The sequence below is a fragment of the Carcharhinus amblyrhynchos genome, chromosome 10 (genome assembly GCF_965287045.1).
Source record: "Carcharhinus amblyrhynchos chromosome 10, sCarAmb.v2.hapA, whole genome shotgun sequence".
In the NCBI taxonomy this organism is placed as follows: domain Eukaryota; kingdom Metazoa; phylum Chordata; class Chondrichthyes; order Carcharhiniformes; family Carcharhinidae; genus Carcharhinus; species Carcharhinus amblyrhynchos.
The window spans coordinates 74,424,812-74,445,604 of NC_137333.1; the positions used below are offsets into that span (position 1 = coordinate 74,424,812).

The following is a 20,793-nucleotide window of genomic DNA, read 5'->3' on the forward strand; positions in this document are numbered from 1 at the left end:
CCTTTATTATATGACCCAGTTTTTCAAGTTCATAATACTGAAGACGATAATAATGTTAATAGAAGCTTGCATACCATGTTTGTCAAATATTTTAATTATTATTGCTATTAACTTGGAAAATACCAACATTCCATTACATCCTTTTAACTCTAAAAATGAAAGAAATTACATCCACAAAGCAGCAACTCCCTTTAATAGTCAGTTTGACAGGTCTTGCTAAAAATATTTCAAACTGTTATCGGAATGGACTTAGCACGAATTGCTTGATTAAGTTTCTATCTTATTGTGGGTCACTAACATGCTCAAACTTGCTAATTCTAATTATTGTACACACTTGACTATGCAAGAATAGTCTTTCCTGACATCGGAGCAGCCCCCCCAAGTAAGCAATCACTTAAATAATGAAATAAACTCTACAATGAGGAATTTACAATACTGCAATAGCTGTGATTCAATTCTAAGGCTGTAATCAAACCAAATTCAAGCTGTCTGGGTTGCAAGAACAAGTATTGTATAACTGTTCAAACCTCAGGATCAAATAACAGCCTTAAATTTCTTAACATCTAGTATTTATTTCTGTAATCAACTGAATTTATTTTACCATTAATAAAAATAGCTTTAACCCTGACAATTCGTTTTATATTTCAATAATTCCATTAAGGTAAATAACAAAAGAACAATGTCTGAATTTCCCAATGTAGGGAAGCAGAGGTTCATTCTGACATTGCTAAATAGTGATGCCACCAATCTACTCATGGTGATGGATGCTGAAGTCCCCCACCCAGAGTACATTCTGTGCCCTTGGTATGTATGCTCATTGCTTCTTCCAAGTGATTTTCAACATGGAGAAGTACCAATTTATCAGCTGAGGAAGGGCAGTCAGTGACAATTAGTAGGAGATTCCCATGCCCATGAGACTTTGTGGGGATCAGAATCAATGCTGAGGATTCAAAGTGCCAATCCCTTCTGACAAGGGGGGGTCTGTCCTGCCAGTGGAACAGGGAACATTCAAGATCGATGCGGGAATCTAGGGCATTAGCTGTAAGGTAGGAAGATAACTTTGTCAGGCTGTTGCTTGACTAGTCTGTAGGAAAGCTCTTCCTATGTTGGCACGAGTCCCCATGTTAGTGAGGATTTTGCAGGGTCGACTTGGCAGAAGCTGCCTTTGTTGTTTCTGATACCTCGTTCAATGCTAGATGTTGTGTCCAGTTTTATTCTAATTGAACTTTTCTGTAACAATTTAAGACAACCAAATTTCTGGGCTTTCTAGATCATTTCAGAGTCAACCACATTGCGGTGAATCAGAAGACATGTGTAGGCCAGACCTAGTAAGAGTGGCAGATTTCCCTTGAGACATTAGTTAAGGGCAGGAGTGGCCTCAGTTGTGAAGGCCAGGGTCAACCAGCACTCTGAGATAAAGAATAGTCATTTGGATAAACTGCTGATGCCTCAATGCAAAGAATGAAGAAAGTGAAAATAATCAATTTCTAAATTTAGCAATGGATCAAATTGTCTCAAGAAATATTTTTCAAAAAAGTTTTATTCTATGTTGGAATTCATCACAGTAATTTAAAACTATCATGAATTATTCTGGATTAATCAAGGGAGATAGCACATTCTTAATGCTGGTTGAAAAAAAAACAATTATACAAGTTACTAGTTCTATGTAAATCCATTCTACATCAGCTATTTTCACTGAAAAACAAAGGTTGAAAAGCCTCTGAATAGTATAATAACCTTTAGTAAATTTATTCTGTACATCAAAACATGTTTAGGTGAAGAAATGACTCATTGTTACTAACTATATGACATTTAGAGATTATCGGCGGGCTTTTCCAGCTGCACTTGCACTGAAACCGAAAAATTCCACCTGAGGTCAATGGACCTTTCCATTGTCCACCCCTTGTCCGCTTCGATTCCCGTAACGGGCGGAACAGAAAAATTTGCCTCAATACTTCATAATTTTTTTCAATCACTATCTTTGGACGATGAACAGTTGGTGCGGAATGAATTAGTTTCTCTTATGTATTCCATTGGGCTGACTGCAAGGTCTATGGTTCAATGGTTTAGCAACATGCTCCAGAATTCAGAAGATGCTTTGTTCTGATGCCATATACAACTGAGCCCAATAACAGAAGATATGGGTACTAGTTTCCTGTGCATTCTTTACTGGTACTTGGTCATTTCTACATTGCCCCTGCCACTTCAATTTTTTTTTTAAGTGACCTGTATGTCTGGTATAGTTCTATATTCAGAAATGTTCTCCTCAACCATCGCTCTGCTAGCCATTTATCTCCCCAACAAAAGACTCACCAAGCATTAGCTCCTGATTTGGTCTTGAAGTTATAGACATATGACTAAAACATATGGATAGGAACATAGGAGATTGGGGCAGGAGTAGGTCATTCAACCCATCAAACCTGTTCCACCATTCAAACAGGTCATGGCTGATCATCAACCTCTTTTGCCATTTTCCTCTTTCTGGATCTGGCCTACTGTACGTCCATGACACTTGATGTCATTAGTATCCAGAAATTTTTATCAACTTCTGTCCTGAACATAATCAAATGATTGAGCTTCCACAACCTTCTGGGGTACAGCATTCCAACGATTCACTGAGTGAAGAAATTCTTTCTCATCACAGTCTTAAATGACCTGCCCCTCATTCAGAGACTCTGTCCCCTGCTTTCAGACTCACCAGCCATTGGAAACATCCTATCCAAATCAATCCAGTCACGATCAATAAGTGCTGAATAAGTTTCAATAAGATCATCTCTCATTCTTCAAAACTTTAGAAAATACAGGCCCAATTTCTCCTCATAAGACAATTCTGCCATCTCAGGAATTAGTCTGGTGAACTTCTACTGTACTCTGTTATTGGATCGTAATCCAGAGACCCAGGATACTGCTCCAGGTACCCAGGTTTGAATCTAATGAGGGCAAATGGTGAAATTTGAATTCAATAAAAATCTGCAATTAATAGTCGAAGACCATTGTCAACCATTATAGAAACCCATGCGGTTCACTAATAAACTTCAGGGAAGGAAAGATGCCATTGCTATCTTGTCTGGCCTGTAAGACGCGATCTATAGCAAATGACCTCTGACATAGCCTAGTCCTAGCAAGCCCCTCAGTTCAAGGGCAAATTAAAGATATACAAGAAACAGCAACATCCACATCCCACGAATGAATAGAAGACAAAACTCCTTCCTTAAATAAGGAGACCAAAATTGTACTCAATTGGCATTTGTCTATAAAACTCTAGATTTGTTAATTAGGAAACAGTGCGATTTACAGACCAGAAATTTTAATACAGTGATCAACACTAGAAAAGGTTAGCAGTTAAACTGACTTTCTTTTATCTCATAGTAAAAGATCCCAACAATTCACCTCACCAAATCAAAAAAGCCCAATAACCTACAACTGAGGAATATTATGGCCAGAAGTTAAAAATGTAAATAATAATTAATCTTTTAAACTAAATTTGTAGTTTTAATGACAGGATAGCTTTAGATATTAAACTGATAAGGACAGATTCTACACTTGATCTTAGCCAAAAGGCCAAGAAGAAAGCTTTACAGAGTAGGATAAAGAGCAGGATTCAAATACAAATAATGAATTACAGTGAACAAATAGAAATAATTCTATGAACTATAACTATAAAAGGAATTTAATTCGATTAAACATATAAACAGATCTGGCAAGATCAAAGTTGGGAGCGATGTGTGCATCATGCATAATGTTGACCTGCCCAGACTTGCATATCGTGCATGGCCAATATATATATGCGTGAGTTTACAATGATTGCACTCTTTGAGCAGAAAGCTGCACAGCTTGAAAATCAGCCAGGCACACTGCACAACATTCAGAAAGGAGAAAGTTTTCTGGAGCAAATGACAAAGAAGACAATAATGTCACAATAATGTGAAGAGGGAGATTTGGAGACCACCTGCCAATATGTTACAATAGGATCAATCTGTGGATATGATTTTATCTGAACAAAGAACAAAGAACAACCCAGCACGGGAAACAGGCCCTTCAGCCCAACGAGCCCGCGCCGCCGCATCACCCTACACCTATTCTACCCTGCGTGTCTACGAATGGAACCCCTAACTTAGCCAGATTCAGGGGAGAATAGTGTCAATTTAGTAAACCAATCAGCCTAAGAGCACATCTTTGGGGTGTGGGAGGAAACCGGAGCGCCCGGAGGAAACCCACGCAACCACAGGGAGAATGCACAAACTCCCACAGACACAGGCCCAAATCCATGTATCTGCACAGCTAGCAGTGCTAGTCACCGAGCTGTTGCGGCGCCCGTCTACCGGTCCACGATCAAGCACACACACCGACACGAAGTACTAGGCCACTCCCGGAACCTCCAAGAGCAGCCCACGCACGACCCACCGTGTGCATGCCCCTCGTTTGACACGAGGTGGACCTCCACCTGCGGAATAAAAAGACAAAAACGTTAACTTACAACTCTGCATTTCCGGTGTCTCCCGAGGTTCTGACCTTATTTAATAGCCCCTACCATAACCCTCCATCCTCGTTTCACTCATGTGTCTATCTAACTGAACCTTAAACGAGTCCAACGTTCCTGCCTCCACCACCCTCCTCGGTAGCGCGTTCCATACCCCCACAACTCTCTGCGTAAAGAACCTTCCTCTCACATCAAAATTATACCTCTCCCCCCTCACCCTTAAATCATGACCTCTCGTATTTGTACCCAGTCTAGGGAGCAGTCTCTCACTATTGACTCTATCTATTCCCTTCAGTATCTTATATACCTCTATCATGTCCCTCCCTCAACCTCTGTCTTTCCAAGGAGAAAAGTCCCAGTTTCTCCAACCTTTCCTCGTACCCCAGCCCCTCCATGCCAGGCAACATCCTGGTAAACCTCCTCTGAACCGTCTCCAGTGCCTCCACGTCCTTCCGGTAGTAAGGTGACCTGAACTGGACACAGTACTCCAAATGCGGTCTAACCAACGCTCTATACAACTGAAGCATTAGACGGCAGCTTTTATACTCTATACCCCTACCTATAAAGGCTAGCATTCCATAAGCCTTCCTAACAACCTTCTCCACTTGTGTCGCAACCTTCATGGATTTATGAACCTGCACTCCCAGGTCCCTCTGTATGTCTATACTCCTAATCGGTCTACCTTTTATCACATAGCTCCTCTCTGCATTATTCCTTCCAAAATGCATCACCTCACATTTGTCAGGATTAAATTCCATCTGCCACCTATCTGCCCAATGCACCAACCTATCTATATCGTGTTGTATCACCTGACATTCCACTTCGGTACCCGCCAACCCTGCCATCTTGGTGTCATCTGCAAACTTGCTGAGCACACCACCTACGCTCTCTTCCAAGTCATTTATGTATACTACAAAGAGGAGAGGTCCCAGTACTGAGCCCTGCGGCACACCACTGGTCACTGGCCTCCAGCCCGAAAAGGTCCCCTCCACAACTACCCTCTGTCTCCTATTGCCCAGCCAGTTCTCAATCCACCTAGCTACCTGACCTCGTATCCCATGCGCCTTAACCTTTTCTAACAGCCTACCATGAGGGACTTTGTCAAACGCCTTACTGAAATCCATATAGATGACATCAACGGCTCTCCCATCGTCAACCATTTTTGTCACCTCCTCAAAGAATTCCACCAGATTTGTAACCAAGACCTCCCTCTAACAAAGCCATGTTGCGTATCCCTAATCAGATCGCAACGCTCCAAGTGCTCATACATCCTACCCCTAAGTAGTTTTTCCATTAATTTCCCTACCACCGATGTCAAACTCACCGGTCTATAATTCCCAGGGTTATCCCTACTACCCTTTTTAAACAGCGGTACCACATTTGCTACCCTCCAGTCTTCTGGGACCTCACCTGTGTCCAAAGAAGAGGCAAAGATTTGCGCCAGAGGCCCAGCAATTTCATCTTTCACCTCCCTAAGCAGCCTGGGATAAATACCATCAGGCCCCGGAGCTTTATCCGTCCTTACGCTACCTAAAAGCCCTAGCACTTCCTCCCTCGTAATAGATATTTCCTGCAACTGATCCTCAGCTCCCTCCAAGAGACCGCACGACTCCGAAAACCCTCTCCTTCGTGAATACCGACGCAAAGTATTCATTCAGGAGCTCCCCCATTCCCTCCGACTCAATACATAACTCCCCACTTTTGTCCCTAAGAGGACCAATTTTCCCTCGAACTACTCTCTTGCTCCTAATATAGGAATAAAATGCCTTTGGATTTTCCTTAATCCTACCAGCCAAAGCCATTTCATGCCCTCTTCGCCCTTCTAATTCCCCTTTTTAGCTCCCTCCTACTCTCTCTATATTCCTCCAGCGCACTCTCCGTACCCAGTTGTTTCGACCTAACAAACGCCTCCCTCTTCTTCCTGACCAAGTCTTCAATACCCCCTGTAATCCACAGCTCTCTAATCCTACCTTTCCCATCCTTCCGCTTAACCGGAACATATGTCCCCTGCAACCATTTCATTTTGCCCTTAAAAGCCTCCCACTTGCCAACCGTGGACTTTCCAGCTAACAGTCCCTCCCAATCAGTGTCCTGCAGCTCCCTCCTAATCCTGCTATAGCTCGCCTTCCCCCAGTTCAGCACACTCCCGTTCGGCCGGCACTCATCCCTTTCCATTTTTATCCTAAAGTAGACGGACTTGTGGTCATTGTTAGCCACATGTTCGCCTACCTCTACCTCGACCACCTGCCCTGGCTCATTACCCAACACTAAATCCAGTATAGCCCCTCCCCTAGTCGGGCTAGTTACATACTGCTCCAGAGGCCCTTCCAAAACACATCTCACAAACTCCTCTCCCTCCGTACCCCCAGGTCTAGGCCCCCTCCAATTCACTCCAGGTAGATTAAAGTCACCCACTACAACCACCCTATTCTTCCCGCACCTATCCAAAATGCCCCTGCAAATGCCTTCCTCCACTGACCTCGGGCTGTTGGGTGGCCTATAGTACACCCCTAGCAACGTAATCTCTCCCTTTCTATTTCTCAACTCTACCCACAGTGACTCAATCCCTATCTCTTCCATCTCGTCCTCCCTCTGCACTACTGTGATGTTCTCCTTTACTAACAGTGCCACCCCTCCACCTCTTTTCAACCCTCCTCTGTCACTTCTAAAACACGTACCCAGGAACATTCAGCTGCCAGTCCTGCCCTTCCCGTAACCACGTCTCCGTTATAGCCACCACATCTAACTTCCTCACAAACATCAAGGCCCTAACCTCATCTGTTTTCCCTGTCACACTCCTAGCATTGAAACAGACACAGTTCAACCCACGAGTGTCCCTCGGAACCTCCTTCTCCCTGATAATTTTCCTTTCACCCGACTCTCTCCCACACACATCCCCACCCCCCTCCCTATTAGTTTAAACCATTCCTAAACACCCCAGCTAACCTCCCCGCTAAGACACTAGTTCCCCTCCCATTCAAGTTCTCCCCACCCCTCCTGTACAGTTGCCCTTCTCTCCTAAACACCTCCCAGTGATCCACAAAAGTAAAGCCCTCTGTCCTACACCAATCCCTCAACCATGCATTCAGCTGCATGATCTCGTCATTCTTTGCCCTGCTGGTACTGGGCAGCAACCCAGAGAATGCCACCCTGGAGGTCCTGCTCTTTAGTTTGGACCCCAACTCCCTAAATTGCCTACAGACCTCTACCCTACTCCTCCTTCCTATGTCCCCCTCCCCTACGTGTACTATGACCTCAGCCTGTGCCCCCTCCCCTTTCAAAATTCCCTCTACCCTTTCTGTTACATCCTTTACCCCTGCTCCAGGGAGGCAGACCACCATCCTGGAGTCACGCCTCTGCCCACAGAACCTCCTATCAATACCTCAGACCCTCCCATCCCCTACCACTATCACCTTGCCAGCCCCCTTCTGTCCCTCTAAGTCAGTCTCCCCCTCCTGCCTATCTTTCTGTGGCCCTGTTGACGAACCTTGGGGGGCCTCTGGGGAGGCCGGGGGACCCTGACTACTCTTCTTCTTCCTCTTTCTCCTCCTAACAGTCGTCCACCCTTTCTGCTCTTCAGCCCTTGGGACCTCTTCCTGCTCATGGTTCCTAGCCATTAACTCCTCGTTTTCCCTGACTAGAAACGCATCTTCCAGACGCCCCTCAAGTTGCCTGACCCGGGCCCTCAAGCACTGCAGTTCTAAACATTTAGTGCAGATGTGGACCTTGGGGACACGTGACGCCACCAAGAACTCCCACATGCAGCACCTGACACAGCTTATATTCCTCCCTATATTCCCTACCATGTCCCAACCTCCTGTAAGCGCCAAAAGGTAGAAATGTGCAACGCCTCTTCTCCAAGCCTACTCTCACCTAAGCCCAGCGAGCCAAAGCCCTTCTCACTCAGCTCCCACTCACTCCGCTGCCCGCTCCCGACGCTGCCCGCTGTGTGCTGCTACCCCTTTTTTATACCCCCCGCTCCCCCTTACAGACTATCCCCTCGCCTAACTTCCGGTACGGAAGTAAACCACTCTGAAACAAACCCTGGGAACCGGAAGTACAGAAAAAAAGCGGTTTTCAATTTAAATCAGGCACTCACCACAGCCACAGCCACCAGATTCAATGCTCCGGAGAACAATCTGCTTATTTTGGAACCAGTAATGTGGACGAAAAAGTGCTCCAGAGAAGGGTAATCATATGTGAGTACAAGGCAAGTGGCTATCATTGGAAAAACAATATGGTTGTAAGAATAGATGAGTGGTGATTGTTGGAAATTCTGGTGGCGGGAGTAGTTTCTTTGCAGCTGTGATCCAGATTTCAGAATGGTTTTTGCCAGGTGCCAGGGTTCAGGAAATCAGTAATTATAAAAGATAAAGGTTGGTGAACAATCAAAGAAATATATTTTGGAGCACAATTTCCAGGATAATAACCTCTGGATTACACTGCACCATTTAAGGAGAGAAAAAATAGAAATGTTAAATGCTTGGCTGGTAAGAAAGTGTGGCAGAGATAGTTTCAGATTCCTGGAGCACCCGGACCACTTTTGGGGTCAGGGAAAGATGTACAGACAAGTTGCTTTTCATCTAGTCAGGCAGTCACCCACACGTGTGTGGAAAGAGTACAGAGTGCTGTGGGGAAAGATTTAAACTAGTCAGGAGGGTAGATGGGGAAAATACTCACAGTAGATTAAAAAGTGCATAAAAGGTCAGCAGAGTATGAAGAAAGGGTGGAAACAATTATCCAGAAAGAGTTTTGTACATGAATGAATGTAGCGTAAGAAACAAAATAACTGAGTTAGAAGCAAATATTCAGCATAAAGGATATGATGCAGTTGTCCTTAAAGAGGGGTTTGGCTACAATCCATACATGATCAAGGGATAAATCTACCAAGCAACAGAAAAGACAGGATAATTGGGAAAGTACAAGTAGCAGTTTGATGAAAAGAGACAATTACAGCAGTAAAAAGAAGGGATTTCAGTAAGGAAGATTAGGCAGTGCAAACACTGTGGGTAGAACTGAAGGAAAGCAAAGAATGCAAGACTCTTGTAGTTATCTGCAGAATTCCAAACAGTAGTGATGTGTTCAGCAGGGAGTGTACAAATACAAGATTAGAGAAACATGTAGGAAATACAATATAATAATAATGGGACATTTTAATTTTCAGATATGCTGAAAGAAGCAGAACTGTTTCAGTAGTAAAGGCAATTAACTTGTAGAATTTGTTTGGAATATTTTTCTAGAACAACGATGATTAGTATTTGCAAGATGTTCTATTTCCATTGCATAATTCTATTTTGTTACTCATCATTAAATACAGTATGTTTGTTGGTTTTAAAACATTGTTCTAGAAAAATATCCCAAACAAATTCGATAAGTTAATTGCCTTTACTACTGAAACAGTTCTGCTTCTGATTAGCATTTGCAAGATGTTCTATTTCATGACTGAATCTGATATATAGCTTTGAGAGGGAAAAGGGAGAGTCACAATTTTCATTATGCAGTGTTGAAAAATTCTGACTCATGACTGTGATATGTTAAAAGCAAATCCAATCAATATGTAAATGTGAAATGAGGCAACTACCAGAACCTTCACAAACTTGTGCATTTGTGAACTTGGAATGTGTCCAAAGTAGCAACATTGAAAATATGTCTCAATGGAAGGGAGACGAGTGAGGAGACAGGGTGGGCTGGGCTAAAATTTGTTCAGGTAAGATCATAGAAACCCTACAGTGCAAAAAGAGGCCATTTTGCCTATCGAGTCTGCACCAACCACAATCCTATCCAGGCCCTACCCCCATATCCTGACAAACTTACTCACTGATCCCGCTAACGTACGCATCGCAGGACTCTAAGGGGCAATTTTTAGCATGGCCAATGAACCTAACCTGCACATCTTTGGACTGTGGGAGGAAACCGGAGGACCCGGATGAAACTTACGCAGACACGAAGAGAATGTGCAAACTCCACACAAACAAGTGGAGAAGCACAATCCATTTCAACAATTAGTTTTGAAAGAGGACTCTTTGACAAGGCGAAGGTGAAAATCTATAATTTCACTAAGTGTAGAATGAGAGGTTGTTGAGCTCAGTAAGGGAACTGCAAGTAATCTAGCACAATGCTGAAGAGTAGATGGGAATAGTTAACTAACAAGTCAATTGATAGCACTGTGTTAGGGTACACTATCATTACAATCATGAAACTACTTTGGGCTCCTTTTGTCATGTGGATAATTTCAAAACCATGAAAATTGATTTCCATCTTTGTGGCTTCATTCTTATGACATTAGGTTTTTGGATGACATATTTCAAACAGCTGTTATCTACATTATCAATTTTGTCTTTCCAAATGATATCAGCACAAGTGGGAAATTGAAGCCAGGACTCAATTACACACCATCAAGTCATTCTCTTGCATGGTTCAGTACAAACACTTCACATAATTTCAGTGGACAATTTTCTTCCAACATCTTTCCTTAACTTTTATACTCTCCAAATGTCTCAGAATATACTCAGTAAATAAATATCTACAAACAGAATTTAACAAATCTGTTTGAATATTCAGTCAACGTTGGACAGCACATTACAAAATACCATCAGTCGAACTGATTTATGTACTTCTGGATTCCAAAATTACACATTATTCAGCAGCTCCATGAACCTATCAGTACTGTAAAAATGAACATTTAAACTGTATTGTGGATTTAAGTCAGTCTTGATTTGTGGACTTCAGTGTGCGATGGCCCAAAGCTGCTGGCCTCATTTTATTCTCAGTACTTTATTACACAATTTTTCCCATATCCTGAATTTTTCTCAAGCATTCAGTCAACTAAAAATCTTGTAATTATGGTCAGTCTTACAAAAGAAATATTGTTGTTTTCTGCAAGATCCATGTGAAATAGGGAACTCAAAAATAACTGAAGCCCAAAAGATCACAACTCAAGAAACAATTTTTTGTACTGGTTTACACCACTAGTGTATACTTGGAATCACAAGATGCAGGAAGCAGCCATTCAGTCCATCATATCTGTACTGGCTCTCTAAATGAGCAATTTAGTAAGTGACATTCTTCAGCCCCATAACTCTGCACATTCTTTCTTAACAGATAGAAGTCAAATTGCCTTTTGAATATTTTGATTGAACCTGCCTCCGCAAACACTTGCATGCAGTGCATTCCAAACATTAATCTCTCACTGCATGATAAAGCTTTTCCTCATGTCACTTTTGCTTCTTTTATCAATTACATGAAATGTATCCTTTCATTATTGATCCTTTCACACTCGGGAACATTTCATTCTATCTACTCTGTTCAGTCCCCTCATGGTTTTGAAAACTTCTATCAAATCTCCTCTCAGACTTCTCCAAGCAAGAGATCAAATTTCTCCAGTCTATCTTCATAACTGAAGTTCCTCATCACTGGAACTATCCTTGTGAATCTCTTCTGCACTTTCTGCAAAGCTTTAATATCCCTCTTACAATGCAGCATCCAGAACTGGACATAATACTCCAGCTAAGACTGAACTAGAGTCTCATTCAAGTTCAACATAATCTTGTTGATCAAATGTTAGTAAAAGACTGCCTTTTGGCTAAGATCAAGTGTAATTTTGACATGCTGTACTTGGTTGAAGTCATTAGGTTACATTTTAGCTTCATTTGAAGCAGTTTTTAAAAGCGGCATCTCAGCCTTTTGGCTAAGATGCAAATGAGTTCAAGCCTTGGAAGAGGAGCGATGCTTACTCCAATCAGCTTGGATCATGTAGATCAAGCCCAAGACAGGAGGTGAGAGCCCTGTCTTGTCAGCTTGGATTGGGAATGTCTCAACTTGTTGAGGCTCTGATCTGGATTTGATTGGATTGAATTGGATTTAAAAAAAACTGTTAGTAGAAGACCATTTAAGGAGGAAGTCATCATTATATCATAAGGTTTAGGCTGACTATGGAACAGGACAAAGAACAATCCGTAACTGGCGAGTTATCATCAGTGCCCTGTCCGACATTCATTCTTCCACCAATTGCATTATAATAGGTTATCCAGTCATCATCACATTATTGTTTCTGACAGCTTGTTGTATGCAAATTGGTGACCAAGTTGCCTACATTATAAAAGTGACCACACTTTAAAAAGTAAAACACTTTGGGGTGCTTTATAAATATAAATGTTTCTTTCTTTGGGACATGTAACCCCCAGAATACGACACCTTGCCACAGCTACTTTAGATACAAGTGGTGATACTGTGGTGTCACAGGGACATTATCCCTGACCCTGATATTCTGTTTGCCAAAATTATGCTTGAAGCCGCAATGTCTTTATGAAAAAGGATTTGACAAATTGCATCAAATCACATAATTTACAAATCATTTTTCACAAAAACCACTGCCCACTCACTTCTCTGGAAAATGGCAAGTGCATAATCTTTTACATGGAGGACAACAGCCAACTTTAACTTTGAAAAAGCTCTGTGCCAACAGCACCAGTAATTGGTTAAGATGTTGACTTAGATGTACAATTTCTATTACTCATAACAATGTGGAGAGATAAGGAAGATAAATATTGCATAATTATCTGTTCCTAACAACAAAGCAGTTGCAATGATATTGTGTAAATTAGCCATTTTATATGAATATCCATTTGCAATGTGTGTTTAATATTGCCAATATAACAGATTGCATCTTTAAGCACCAAAGTACACTTTATCTTGCAACTATAGTCAATACAAATAGCAGAAACAGTTCTTATAGCACAAAATCTTCAAAATGTGTATTCATATTAATGCTGGAAAGAGAGCACCTTTATCCCAATTCCTCAGCAGTTTAGAATATGGATATAATGTGGACATAATTAGCTGAAGGGTCAGTGACTAACACAGGCTGAAGTTTCAGATTTATACCGTAGACCCGCAGGGTTAGCAGCACTGGGAGCAGAGATAGCACTAAAACTACTTCTTGTGCTCTGTCAAAACAAAGCCAGAAGAATCTAGTTATACACCAACTGCGTCATAATTTGTTGTACCTTATGGTCATAATATAAGCCTCTATTAATAAATTATTGCATTAAAAATGCTATCTGAACAGCAAAAAAGGCTGATTGCAAGCACATAGAAAAATTCTGAACATTGAAATCCAAAATCGAAAACAACTGCATATTTTCTTCATAGCAGAAAATTTTACAGTTTTATGATGGGTAAAGTAGCTGCATTACCTCTTTCATTAAGGACAGGGTAGTGGTCCATAAGCTCTTTGTTTATTCCAAATGCAAACAGTTTATCTTCAGAACAGCCATATTCGACTCAAAATGTTAACTCTGTTTCTCTTGCCACAGATGTTGCCAAATATGCCACATTTGTCTGGCACCTTGTTTTTATTCCACTTTCCACTCCTATTTTAAGCCATATTTCACATTATCCTTTAAGCTTTCTGGATTTACATTTTTCTACATTAAATTAAATTTACCAATTGTTAATTCATATCCCCAAGCAATCTAGCGTCCCGCAGCCTGATGCATCTTCCACTGAACTATTTATGCCTGCTATTTTCTTACCAACTGCGACATCTCAAGAAACAATCACCTATACTGCCTAATAAAAGATTTATGAAAACGCTGAACTGTACATGTCCCATCATGATAAGGAATCCCATTCAAACTTTGAACAATTCGCATTTACATCACTACTTGTTCACTTTCATCACTGTGCCAGCTAATATTTCAAACATTTGCCAGAACGCATTTCTTTAATAGTTATATTTCTTGTCTCTAACTACATCCTCAATTACTTTACGTTTTTATTTAAATGTTTGCAATTACTCTCAGTTCCTGCAACATTAGTACATCAGGGAAGGATCTAATTTATATGTGATATGTTCTGACTTTGAGCTGTCCTTCTCCCATTTTGTCCTGCAGCAAGTTCTTGGGTTCATCACGTAAACATGGCCTTCTTGCTTCAGAAATAGCAACGTCCTATGTGTTCTTTTGGGCATCATCTTTAGCGAACTCCAGATTATCAATATTTCTTCAATATTTTAGAGGATGGACTCCAGCATGAAGCCCATCAATCTTCATCAAATCCACTGGCCTGCAATGCTTTGAACTAGCAAGAGATGGTATCCCTAAAATTAATGGTTCCAGCCATTTCCATCAGTTTCGGGGTTCCACTGTTTTTATTGTTATTAGTTTGTGATTGTGAATGCAATGCAAGGTCAGCATTTATTGCCAATCGTTAATTCCCCATGAGAAGGTGGTTGCAACTGCTTTCTTGAATTGCTGCAGTCCATGTGGTGCAGCTATATCCACGGTGCTGCCCTTTTTCTTCTCGATGGTGGAGGCGGTTGGTTGGGAAGGTGCTGTTGAAGGAGCCTTGTTATAAATGGTGCACACTACTGTCTGTGTGCACTGGTGTTGGAGGAAGCAAATGTTTAAGGCAATGGAAGGGGTGCAGATCAAGCGGATTCTTTTGTTCCTGGATGGTGTCAAGCAACTTGAGTATTATTGGAGCTGGCAAGTGGAGACTATTCCATCAGACTCCTGACGTGTCTAGTAGATGATGGATGGGCTTTGAAGAATCAGAATTCCCAGAGCTACTCTTTGAGCCACAGCATTTATATGGCTTGTCCAGTTAAGTTCCTGGTCATTCTCAGGATTTTGATGGTGTGGAAATTCAGTGACTGTAATGCCATTGAACATCAAGGGAATGTATTAAACTCTATTATTGGAGATGGCCATTGGCTGCACGTCAATGTTATTTGCCACTATCAGCCAAAACCTGAATGTTGTCCAAGTGTCGTTGCATATCAGCAGAGTCTGCTTCAGTATATTGGTGTTGTGAATGGTACTGTAAACAACAGCGAACATTTCCACTTCTGGCCTTATGATGGAAGGAAGGTCATTGGTAACTTCTTTCCAAAGGCAGGGTTGGAGATGTAGAGTCTTTATGGAATTTCAGGGCCAGACCTCTAAAGTCTGCCAAATAATATATCAGGGGAAGTGATAGGAAGCAGCATTGCGTTTTCACAGGAAATACTCTCTTTTTCCAGTTTGTTGCAAAAAAGGCCGCACAATGACTCGACAATTGACATTACTAAACCCTGGGGGAGGGGAAAATGCAGAGTGAAATTAGACTGTGATTGGATGAGAAGCAAAGAATGTGAGGGAAGGTACTAACAAGAGTTGGACATGAGCAGCTCAGCTGGGGGAACACACCCAAGCAGGGGGAAAGCATTGAGCTGAGGGAGAAGTGGCTGTAGCGAGCGCCAGGTGGGGGTGAGGCTCTAGACCCCAGACCCACAGCAGACAAAGCCCCAGGTGAGGCAGTGGACAGAGGCAAGCAGCAAACCAAATAGTGGACCCAAGTGAAGAGGGAGCTGAGGGACAGGTGACTCCAGGTGAGGCACTGGAGCAGATGGAACACTCTAGACGCAAGCAAGATGAGAGCGGGAGTGTGTGAGGGAGCTAGGTGGGGATGGGGGAAGGATATGGCCAGAGTGAGAGCAAGGACATCCATTATCAGAATCATAGTTTTATACAAGCTTGGATTTCAGCAAAACAATTATTCATACAGACATGTTTTTATAAGTGAAGAAGTAAATGTGTTTTTATGGTTTCCACCTTGGTGTTTTGAGGAACATTTGAGGGACACCTTCCCAACCAACCGCCTCCACCATCGAGAAGAAAAAGGGCAGCACCGTGGATATAGCTGCACCACATGGACTGCAGCAATTCAAGAAAGCAGTTGCAACCACCTTCTCACGGGGAATTAACGATTGAAGGACAGAGGGGAGCATCCAGAACTGAAGGTGAGCACATGAACTGTAAGTCCTCCTCTGACTACAAGATTCCTGGTGACATGTCGTGGAGTGCTTTGTCATGAAATGGACAATCAATAAACACAGCACAAAGGAAAAAAGGAGGGTTAAGAAAAGGCTCATCCACGACTCAACATTGGAGAGGTGGTTAGATATCTTGGTGATAATTCTTGGATTAATAAAAGAAGTGGAGAGGTACAGCAGACTGTCAGCAGTTTCCATTTTAAAACTGACTCCATACCAAGAGAAATCAGTGGAGAAGAAAGGGGCCTGTGATGGAGCCTTGGGTTATACCACAAATGACCATGCAACTCATTTTATCTTTGCTATGCTGTCAACACAGGCTGAATTAGTTAAGAAATGGTGAAGATATTGATCATCATTCTACTTAAGTATTCAATATAGTTTGTGGGAAAATAGCTTGAGAATAGTTCTTCCTTGAAACTCCACTTTTGAAAACAAGTAACACAATGAAAAGATAACTAAATCTAGTTAAAGCAAAATCAATTTAGAGATTAATGATTAAGTTGCAATTTATTTCATCCCGTGTCACATTTAATTATATTATTATATTGTCAATGTATGGCCTTCAAGAGACTTTGTGACAATGCAAAATATTTTACTTCAGGGCAAATAAATCACTGTGCAATCAGGTGTGTATTTTGCCAAATTATTATTCGTTTAACACCCCAATCCAAAAATTTTATGTTTGCATTATGGTATAATCATGGACAATCCATTATAAATTACATTTAACTAATAAATAGATCTGACAAACTAAAATGTTGGTGGCAGTGATCTGTTTGCTACAGAATATAATATCAAACTTCCCTCCTTTACATATTGTTCTGCTCCTTAGTGAAACAGACTCAAAATTCTGTTAAAAACATTAAAGACTATAACAATATTTTTGGGTCAGCCACATAATCATTGAAAGCACGCTTTTTCCTGAGACTACATTACTCCTGCTTAGCATTAAAGTCTAAATTAACAGGCGATATGGTAAGCATCCTATCTGTTCATTTTCTCAGTATTCTCTTGCAAGTAATTCACTGTGATTTATCAACCAAATGACAGACATTAATACACAAGCTGTAGATTACAAAACATACAATTTTCTTATCGAAATGGTCATCAAGAAAATGTACTGGCAAATCTGAACTAAAACAGGAAATGTTTGCTTAATAATTTAGTTATTACTTGTAAACCTTCTGTTAACTCTATTTCAAGTATGAGGAATGCAGATTCCTTTCAAATAATGGCCACTTGTGGTCAAAACCAGATTAAATAAAACAATATTTTAGTCTGTTGCTAAAAATGGGGCAAAAGCATTAACAAAGTCTAAAGTATTAATTACAGCAGACTGACTCTGTTATACAAAAATACTCCAAAACAGCACACTCAATTTTTTCACATGGAACTCAAGATTCCAAAAGAAACCCAAGAAGCATCTCTACAGTCAGTGGAAGAGAATTCCATGAAGCTTTTTGTGGCTCCAAGATGTCTAAATCTAAGCAGAACACATATATCATTTTTGCTATAACTTATTAGTTGTCAGCAACATCCCAACCACAGTGGGTCAAACAGCTGGATTCACCAGATGAGAACATTCATCTGACAACAGATCATCACAACGCACTGAGTCAGCGCACCAAGCAACAGAAGAGTGATCAGTTTGACACTTTCTTAAGACGTCTCATTGTAAACACACCAGCTACCAGGTAAAACTGGTGAAAATCATCAAAAGTTACTGAACATGAAAAGTTAATGGTGTACCAACAGCAGGGCAGGTACCCAACTGTATTTGGCACAAGCACAATTTTTCCTATTTACTGTTCCCAAACTAGACTTTGCCAAAAAAAATGCATTTGATTCACTAAAAAGATTATGAAAACTAAATAATTCATCTTCAAATTAAACTTTGGAAATAACTAGCGATTAGAACTGCTGACAAGCAAAATTTCTGAGGAAGAGTTCAAGGTACATCCAAATAAGTGAGTTGTTAAACATAAAGATAAAAAAGGTACCAAGATTTAAGAAACTAGCTGAAGAAACATAACTTCTAACACCATCAGTTTTGTTTAGTGCAAATTTACTTCAGTGCAGGCTCGCTCTGCACAGTCCATTGGGTTTACTAGCTGACAAGATATTCGATGAAGATCTAAGACTGACAACACCAAATATTCTTGAGCTAGAATTCCATTTGGGAATGCTTCATATCTCCATTACTGCAGGCACCAGCAAGATATTACTTTAACACATTGCTTCAAAATCTCACTCCTTCATCTGACACATTTAATCATTGGGCAACAGATTGACAATGTAGTTTATAAACCTCATTAAACATCTCAGGTCATAATGTCAAATAACTGTAGCCAACTAAGAGTACTGCAAACAACAAATATGAATATGTATAAGATTTTGATCATATGCTAGCATAAACAGGCTAGGCTTGATGAAGATGAGGCAGAATACATTGCATGGATGCACAACATTTGTTATATGCCCAAAATTTGACTATCAGCAGAATTTCACCTGATATTATTTGATTTTCTCAGATTGAATTAGGTAAATAAAGAAAATAATTTGGTTTTAGGATATTCCCTTGTAGCCCATTATTGGAATGGAATTAAGTAACTGTGTTCACGGGTCCCTATCATTTTGTTTCCCAGCACCATAGAAAGAATATGCATCGCCAAGCCCAACAACATGACCTCCAATAAAAATGAGGAATTGGTTGTAAGGGAGTGAAACATGCTGGAAAATACAGAACACATTTGAAAAAGGGAAAAAGCAGATTTCAAGCATGTAACCTTCATCACAATAAGCATTTCAGTAAGGTTGAAATAAAAAATCAAAAGAGAAGAAGAATCAATTGGGGACACTAATTACAGATTGACACTTAAATATGTTAATTACCTCTAAGCTGCTCAACAGAAAATTGTCAGATGATCTACACACAGAAATGATAGAAGCGTGTACAATTGGTGGGACACGAAAGAACACAGGAGAAGTGTATCCAGACAAAAGCATAAAAAGGAAAGGGAAGAAGAGGCAGTGGAAACATGTTAGAAGCCTGTGCTTAGAATGGGCACTCATTCGAAACTCATTACGGGACTGGTTGCTATTTAAACTGTCTGCTAGCCCTCATTAATGAGGTTACAAACCATTTTGTGGTTAGCACCAGTCCCAATGCCCTCCCCGAACTGTGACTAGTCTTTAATAGTAAACATGGCATTGATGTGGATTTCAAGACTTGTCACCAAAATGATTTGCAGCTTCCTTACTGAGCACTACCGAAAGGAATATTTATAATTTTGCGCTCATTTGGTGCTGGAATTGTGAAGACAACCTCCGAAACACACCCAGAAACTTTCTGGGATGCTACATCAGGACTTCAGCAACATTCTAGCAGATCTATTCTGGATATTCTGAAGACTTCAAATGGTAATGGAAAGTGCCGTGCTATTATAAGAGTACCCAAGAGAAAGAGAGTGCTTGGTTAAGAGTCCCCCTTCATCTGGGCAGGGAATGGGAGATCAGGCAGAACAGCATTAACTGCTGCAGTAGCAGGGACAGGAGGGTGAGAAGACATTTGTCCCCCATGTTAGTTTAGGACATTCCACTTCCTTTGATTTTCCTCTGCCAACATCTCCAGTTCCGTGTTTGAGAACAGTCTCTTCCTCAGTTCCTGGGTTATCCGGGAACATGTTATTATGTGCCAGCTACTGGGCAGTGCATTCCCCACTTTCAGTGGAAGTGGGGACAAGGAGCCCACACACACTACTTCACAAAAATAGCACCCAGTCAGTATCCAAGTGCCAAACCTACAGGTGTCCGGTAGTATCTCCAAACAGATTACATTTTTGATAAATCAGACATTAGAACAAGAATCATGTACTAAGTCCAGACTTTCTTACTAGCATCCATCTGGTGCTGGATATCACCCTTCGGCCAAAATAATGTCTAACACTTACATGATGCCTGTGCTTAGGTTATACTTGTACCATTTTGGTAGGCAATGCTCAATCATGTAAATTTCTGCTTAGTATTTCCTCCAACACCTATTGTTTATTATTGTCACAAGTAGGCTTCCATAACACTGCCACTAAGTTACTGTGAAAATCCTCTAGTCACCACACTCTGGTGCCTGTTTGGTGTCACTGCAAAGCACTACTCTATTTTTCATCTCAATTTAAAATATTAAAAATGTACACCTTTAGCAAATCTGTACACTCTATTTTTGATTAGCCAGGTGGTGTCACAGGAAGCCATGTTCTGGATTGACTGGATGCACAATGTGCTTTTGAATTTAGCTTTTATTGTGGCAGGAAATGAACAGAGGTCAGACACACATAGGAAACAAAATCACAGGATATGTCATTTCCAATCCACTTTGCGACAGATGATTGAAGACTGGTGCTCAGATAGATGCCTTGGATGGAGTATGGAAAGTGTTAAGAAAAGTCTTAAAGGTAAAAGTCACTTCAATATTAAATTGAGTAAAGCACAGAAATATCTT

At 41.0% G+C, this 20,793-nt stretch overlaps 1 protein-coding gene and 1 pseudogene across 3 annotated transcripts in view; both read right to left on the bottom strand.

Moving 5' to 3' along the window:
• The window catches only part of atp8a2 (ATPase phospholipid transporting 8A2), a 443,947-nt gene that overhangs the window by 135,693 nt on the left and 287,461 nt on the right, over window positions 1-20,793 (bottom strand). The gene's annotated exons all lie outside the window — the stretch shown is intronic.
• LOC145349585 (U2 spliceosomal RNA) lies at window positions 3,461-3,573 on the bottom strand (annotated as a pseudogene).